Here is a 7,700-nt window from a genome sequence, read left to right on the forward strand (position 1 = left end):
AAGGAAATGGCCTCAACATCATGTTTACCTCCCTTTTTTCATAGAGGAACGAATATTAGATGCTTGATTAGATGCTAGTTTCTCCAAAAGTTCATACCCTTCATTAATGACCTTATCCGTGAAGAACACACCGGATGCTCCATCAATTACCTGCCTTGTATCTGCACCAACTCTACTGTAGAAAATCTGACAAAATTATTGCCACTAATCCAAATCATGATGAGGACAAAAACGCTGCAGATCCTTGAACCTCTCCCTAGCTTCATACAAGGACTCACCAGGATCTTGCGTGAAAGTTACTATGGCATGACGCATATCTGCAGTCTTTTGGTAAGGGTACCACTTGATGAGAAAAATCTTTGATAGTTCTGCCCAGGTGGTGATGGTGGAAGACAGCTTATTATACCAAAATACAGCTTCGTCGCACAGAGAGAAGCCAAATAAGATGAGTTTTATCTCATCAGTAGTAACACTGGCTTGTTTTTGAGTAGCAAAACATTGTAAAAATCGTTGCAGGTGCTAATTTGGGTCTTCAGATGGTAACCTAGCAAACTCATTATTCTGAACCATATTCAGAACACGAGACTTGATCTCAAAATTTGTAGCAGCGATAGTGGGCATCCGTACCCCAGTGGGCACATTATCAGGAGATGGTTGTGCATAGTCCTTGAAGGTTCGTGTAACATTCTCACCCATTTTGAGAGTAATAGGTGAGACGGGGAATTCTTGCTGCGGTGAAGATGGTGGAGAAGGTGTCTTTTGGGAGGGTGTCCCTGTAGACAACTTTGCTTGCTTAGTCTTCTTTCTGAGTCTATGGAATGAGATTTAGGGATTTCAATTTCCTGCTCATACACCAAAAACACTAAATCAAACGTGAGATGCTCCAAAGAACAGGTGTTCTTCAAAGTAGAGGTTAGTGTAATACTATAATTCAATAAATATATGCCTCTGTACATGAAAAATAAATAAAAGAGATGTAAAGGTTAGAATATACAATACGAACATTTTTTATTTACAAATCTACATCATGAAAGGAATGGTTAGTAACTTCAATAAATAAAAAAAAGAGATTTATTCAAGTACCATCATGCATATACCGGCATGGCTTAGGTCCGCGAGAGTAACAACCTTCAGGACGAGCAATCGTGAAGCCTAAAGATCAATCGAAACATGCGTATGTGTTTAAAAGTTATGTTTGTTTGTGTTTGTAAATATGAAATAGTATGGAAATATAAGAGTTCGCAAGTATTTGAGTTCAAAGAGAATGTAAAAAGTGTGTTCTTTTTCAGATTCGGGAAATCGAGGAATATTTATACTAAAGTATTTTAGAATAATTACAGACTGAGCGTCGTGCAAAGAGTGCGCCAGGCATTGTTGTTAGAACCGCGATCTGGATCATAGGATTATGATCCAATTTTGGCAAAACGATCCAGACTCTAAGAAGAATCACAAGGTTGGTAGAATCGTAATAGGATCGGCCGGGATCGTAGCGGGATCGGTAGGATCAGAGTGGGATCGGATGATCCTGTTTTTCACTTAGATCGTTGCAGGGTCAATTAGGATCGATGAAGGATCGGTCAGGATCGGCGTAGGATCGCTCAAAATTGAAAGATTTTACTTTAATTATTAAAATGATCACTAAAGCAATAACTTCTTCTCTAAGCCTAATAAATGATAACCCAATTTCATATACGCAAATATTTCACTTCTCTAATCTTTTATGACTCTACCGAAGCCATATTGATTATGAAATATCAAAATTATGTGAGAAAAAACTACGAATTTAACATCCCTATCGTTTGAAATATGTATATTTATTCATTTGGAAGCATTTTTCTTACTCTTTTTTGCAATTTGGTAGGATCTATTACGATCCTACGATCCGATAATCTATCGATTCGATCCTACTCCCTCTTACCGATCCAAAGTGGAATTCTGATCCTAACAACATTGTCGCCAGATGCACGTCTCCGCGTGACGCACATAGACATGTGTCAGGCGCAGATGGGTGCGCCTGTCGTGGCACAACCAATGCGTTGCACGCGCATGGTGTGTCAGACTGATCACATGCGATAAACACGCTTCGACAACCTTTTTTTCAACCCCTTTGTGTACGATTTTATATTATCCTTTAAATCTGAAAAAAAATTACGAGATAAAATCTTATTTCAGTTTTATAGAATATTTGAAAATATTTATTTATTTTTGAAAATATTCATTTATATAATATATAAAAATAATCAATTATCATGAATATGTAATTTGGCTTCTTTAAAGGACTTGGCTCAAAATATTTTAAATGGACTCAAAATATATTTATGGGCTCAAAATATATATAATTATCAGGAATAATTACTTGAGTTTCAAAATAATACTTTGGATCATTATTATAAATAAATAAGCTTTTACACTTTTAAATAGTTTTCGACGTGACTATTTGGACTGCTCTCGCCTTTGATCGGACCAATCAAGAACGCAGTATGTTTCATCATTGGGTCCTTGAATGGGGAGAAAAAATTATATGCATATAGGAGCATTTAGAAGAAGGTGCATTGTATAAAGATCTTTTGGATATGTCATAGTACAAATTGAACGAAAACGAATCAAAAAGTCATTAGAAGAAATGTGAAAAAGGAGTCACATGTAGTCTCTTGACCATAACTTTTTATGAGATTCTGATAATTGAATAATTCTAGTGGATATAAAAACTAGAATTAATTATCTATCCAACTATAGGTGGCACACCTCGAGAAGACTTCTAATCAATGAGATATGCCTTTCAGAAGTTTGCACTGTTGCTGCTGGAATCTGCTACCGTACACGCGGATCACTAAATCTGCATATTAATAATTATAAGACTTTTTTTTTATCTTGTAACTTAATTTCCTAGTTATATCAGGTTACTTAGTATTAAATTATATTAGGAATCACTTCTTGTGAAGAACTTTCTCACACTCCCTCATTGATTATTATTGATTAGTTTTAGTATTAGTTTTCTTCTGAATTTCTCTCTAGCTTTTTTTTACTAGTAAACCATAATTTCCAGTTTTCTTTATTAATTCATTCTTTTTCTTACATTGATTTCCCTTATATATATTTAGATTTTATTATTTATTTCATGATTGAGTAGCTTTTATTTCTAGGATTAGGAATCCATGTTGATATGCTATGAATCTTGGTTGATGTTATTGATGGTTTGATTAGTCATTGGTATTTTTAATTGATTAGGTTTATTTTGTTAATCTTGTAATTTGATTAATAATTTGATTAAATCTTGCTAATAACAAGTCATAGATTGAGAGATAGTATTCCTTAGATGCTTACCTACAATCAGCAAATTTAATTATGTCAGCGGTCGTACGACATATGTTGATTTGAGAGCGTTGAGACCTGACCGTAGGATTCGTTTGTGCTTTAGAATTCTGAAAAATTGAACTATTGATGACAAGATGATAGATTTTGAATTATAAACATGGTGAAATATTGTCCTATATCCTTTTACTTTATTAGTTTAAAACCTTAATTCCAATAATTCTGATCTTGTTTAGTTTCTCCATGCCTTAAAAGCTAGATTAAAATGACAATGTATTTGTAGATTCGATCCTACTTACCCTAATACATTGTTAGAAGGTTTAGTTAGAAATTATTTTTGACGTGTGTACAACAGTCTATCAAATTTTGGCTCGAGCCATTGTTTTTATAATAACTTCCTTGCCGGGACGAGACAAATCTTCTTCCACATTATCTCTTTTAGATAAGAAGGAACCGCCTTCTTCGATCTTTCATAATTGGTGAGAAAACTAGGTACATGCTTTCAACTTCTTGAACATCTAGACTGTCTATCATCTCCTTTCTTCTTTCAGTCTATACATTTTTAGTAAATGTCATTTCAGTTTTGCAAATTTTAACTTTTTGGTTGGATGTTCTCTCCTAAATCCTGATTATATCACCTAACTTGGAGCATTCTCACAAACTGTCGTTAGTCTATAGGTATATTATCATAAGCAATACATAGGTGGGATACCCTTGACGCCCCAGATTTGGGCCCCATGAACCGAATTTTCTTGTGGTGCTCCAGAAATCAAAAGAGAAAAAATGGTCTACCTTATAATATATTCCTTAATCTTGGTGCTAAAATACATGATTAATGTACTTCGAGATGGGGAATTGTTGCCTCTTCTATCCAGTGAAATCAAAGAAAATCCCAAATTTACAATATCTTATACTTTACATAATAAATTGGGTTTTTTTGTGGGGAAGTACCAATTAAAATAGGATTTTTGTGGGGAAACACCACTTTCATTTTTTTTTTGGAGGGAAGGACCCTTTAAAATACTTATGTTGGCAACTTAACACCACATTATGCTTTTTCGGCCAAATTGTCAACTTTCCGGCATTGACTTATTTTTCCGTCCAAAACATCGATTTTTTCGTTTCTCCTCCTCCTACCCCTATGCCCTACCCATGGAATCCTCCTTCCCCACCCCTATGCCATACCCACCGAAACCCCACCGGAATCCTCCTTGCCCACCCCTACGCCCTACCTACTGGAAACCCCACCGGAATCCTCCTCCCCCACCCTTACGTCCTACCCACCGGAACCCCTCCTTAGTCACCTACCCCGAAATCCTCTCCCTCCCCTTCTCTCTCCTTTCCTAGCTTCATCCTTCTTCTTCACCTCCCAATCTCAAATCCTCCAACCCCTTTTGCGCTGGTAGCCCCCTTCTCCGTCATCGTCAGGTCCCTGCTCTCGTGCTTCACCTATCGTAGGGCGTAGGGGAGGAGGATTTCGGTGGGTAGGGCGTAGGTCATAGGGTGTAAAGGGTGGGGGAGGAGGATGTCGTTGGGGTTTCTGGTGGGTAGGGGCGGAGGGGTGGGGGCGGAGGATTGGGTTAGGTAGAGCATAGGGGTGGGGGGAGAAGGAGAAACCAAAAAATCGTAGTTTTGGACAAAAAAATAAGTAAACGTCGAAAAGCTGACAATTTGGCCGGAAAATCGTAATGTCGTGTTAAGTTGCCAACATAAGTATTTTAATTGGTCCTTCCTTCCAAAAAAAAATTTAAGTGGTGTTTCCCCAAAAAAATCCTATTTTAATTGGTCCTTCCTCCACAAAAAACCCTAGTAAATGTGATCTAATATGATACATTTTTTTTTTCATATTCTTACAGTATTATCTTTCTGATTACCTTGAGATTGCTTAAAGTTCTAAATGGGGAAATAAGGAAGCTTCATTACTTTCTTTACCAAGTTGCCTAAAAGGTCAATCCACGGATCAATAAAGGTTGAAATGATTCACCAACTTATAAACCATTAGAACTATTGATATCCTCAGGCATGAGCCTCTTGATATTTGGGTCTTGACTTCTTCAAAAGAGTCTAAGATATCGAGATTCAAATGAAAGATGACTTACTCATACCTTCATCAGGAGCTATCATCTTTATCACGTATTCCTTGTGTAGGTTCATTTATAACTTTTTTAGAACCATTTTCCTTCCACGATTTGATGCACCAATATTAAATCCTCTCCATTTCAACAATGTCTAGATCTGCAAAAACAAACAATTTTGATGAAGATAAGACCCCCATACCAAACAAGAAAATCAATACCAACCACAATAATTATTAAAAAAAACTGAATCGAACTAATATTAATAGTAAATACATAAAACGAAGTTGAAGTTTCATAAAGTTTAAATATTACGAGAGAAAATAACATTTCAAGAGGCCATAAAAAGATATATTTCAAAAATCAAACTTAAAATAAGAAAATAACAAAAGGAAATCACACAATCAGACATAAGTCACATAACTATCTTCAAAAAGAACAAATTAAGATCATCATAAAAAAAATAAAGATCATCATCAAACTATTAAGATATGAGACCTAAACATATAAGAGGATTGGGCCTCAATAAAGTGGGCTCTTCAATATCTTACACTAACTTATTAAAGGCCAAGGCCTTACACTAATTCAAAATTGCCCATTTTCTTTACCCAATTTGTGAAAACATAAACTAGTTATTTTTTGCCCGGACGATGTTTCGGGTCAGTTACAATAAATAAATATGTTATTATTTTTAAAATTTATAATTTATTTTGCTACTCTATGAATTTTTTTGTCTATTAAGAAATTGAAAAATTCACGCCACGGCATGATAAGTAAAAAAATTTGAAAGTTTGGAGTTTGAAAACAATACCTTTAAAAGGGTTGTGGTAAGAGAATATGACATCAATATTCTCTTGTAAGTTACGTAATAAGAGTGTTAGAGATGTATATACTTGTTTAAGTCTTTTTAGTTATCTCTATTATATAAGGGAAGGGGGGAGCAATGGTGTCCTCTTTTGAAATGCCTATTTTGCCCCCCTTCCCTTTCTAAATTACAAAAGGAATGTCAAAATCAAAATCGTCACTCAAAGAAAACTACCGAAAATTAATTTACAACACTCACTCACAAATCACTTAAAAGAAGAAACTTTACAAATCACTCATACAATTGAAAAATCAGTATATAAAAATCACGCAAATCACTCAAATAATCAGGAAACTTTATTAAAACTTAAAATTAACATACAAACTAAAACTAATAACCTAGAACGTCAATACATACAAAAATATTTACAAAAATTTACTTACAAATCACTATTCTCAAGAACCATTCACAATTAATGGTGGGTCATGATAAAAAATAGAGGTGTATTTGTAGTAGTGAAATCAGATTTTAGAAGTTAGACAAGGAAAAAAATTATTTACTTTTTTATAGTGTTTCCTATATATAATGAAACTTTTACATATATTTGGACCTATTTTTTCTATTATATAATACGATTAATTATCAAGGTAAAAAGGTTTATTAAAATATCATTCAAGAATTAAAGTACAACATATCTCTATTATATAAGGAAGGGGGAGCTATGGTGTCCCCGAATGAAGAGACTATGTTACCCCTTCCCATTCTAAATTACAAATTCACTTACAAATCAAAGGGGTTCAAAAAAAATACCAAAAATAAATTATAACAATCACTCACAAGTCAACTAAAATCATAAAATTGCATAATTTACGTTATGCAAATCACTAAAATGAAAACTTTACAAAAATTAAAAATTCACTTACAAACTACAACCTATGAAAAAATTGACTTGAAATCAAAGTGTCCACTTTCTTTACAATTTATGAAGTACTGTACTTAATTCAAAAATCAACAAAAAATTATAATATTAGAAATATAAATTCAATAAAATTTTATTTTGTTCATAGAATTTAACTTTGAAAAGTAAAAAAAAAAAACAAAAAGAATGGTGAGAGATTAAGTGACAGAAACTAAACCAATCAAATTTTGCAACTAAAAACAATTATACTTCGTATGTCTAATGTTCAAATTTTGACTCTTATGCCCAAAAAAATCGAGTTTCTGTTTCGAAAAAAATTCAAGCACGCATCGCGTGCAAAAAATTCTAGTTTACAATTATTACAAGACTTCATCATATTTTATTCAAAATATTAGATAATAAAGTAATAGTATATTGATGGTTAAATTCTTAATTTTCATTTCAAAGATCACATGTTCGATATTTTGCACTTACACATTTAAAAAAATGAGTACAAATAGACATAAAATATTTGTATTAGAAATATTTGTATTCTTTTAATATATTTGGTATATAGATAGATTATTTTTACAAACGCAACGCTACAAAT

At 33.5% G+C, this 7,700-nt stretch overlaps 1 non-coding gene across 1 annotated transcript; it reads left to right on the plus strand.

The window, feature by feature from the left end:
- Nucleotides 1-211: 211 nt before the first annotated feature.
- On the plus strand, nucleotides 212-317 carry LOC125492142 (small nucleolar RNA R71). Its single transcript, XR_007268587.1, has one exon. It is a non-coding gene; the product is annotated as a small nucleolar RNA R71 (small nucleolar RNA).
- Nucleotides 318-7,700: the final 7,383 nt, after the last annotated feature.

This window comes from Beta vulgaris, chromosome 7 (genome assembly GCF_026745355.1).
Source record: "Beta vulgaris subsp. vulgaris cultivar EL10 chromosome 7, EL10.2, whole genome shotgun sequence".
Taxonomy (NCBI): Eukaryota; Viridiplantae; Streptophyta; class Magnoliopsida; order Caryophyllales; family Amaranthaceae; genus Beta; species Beta vulgaris.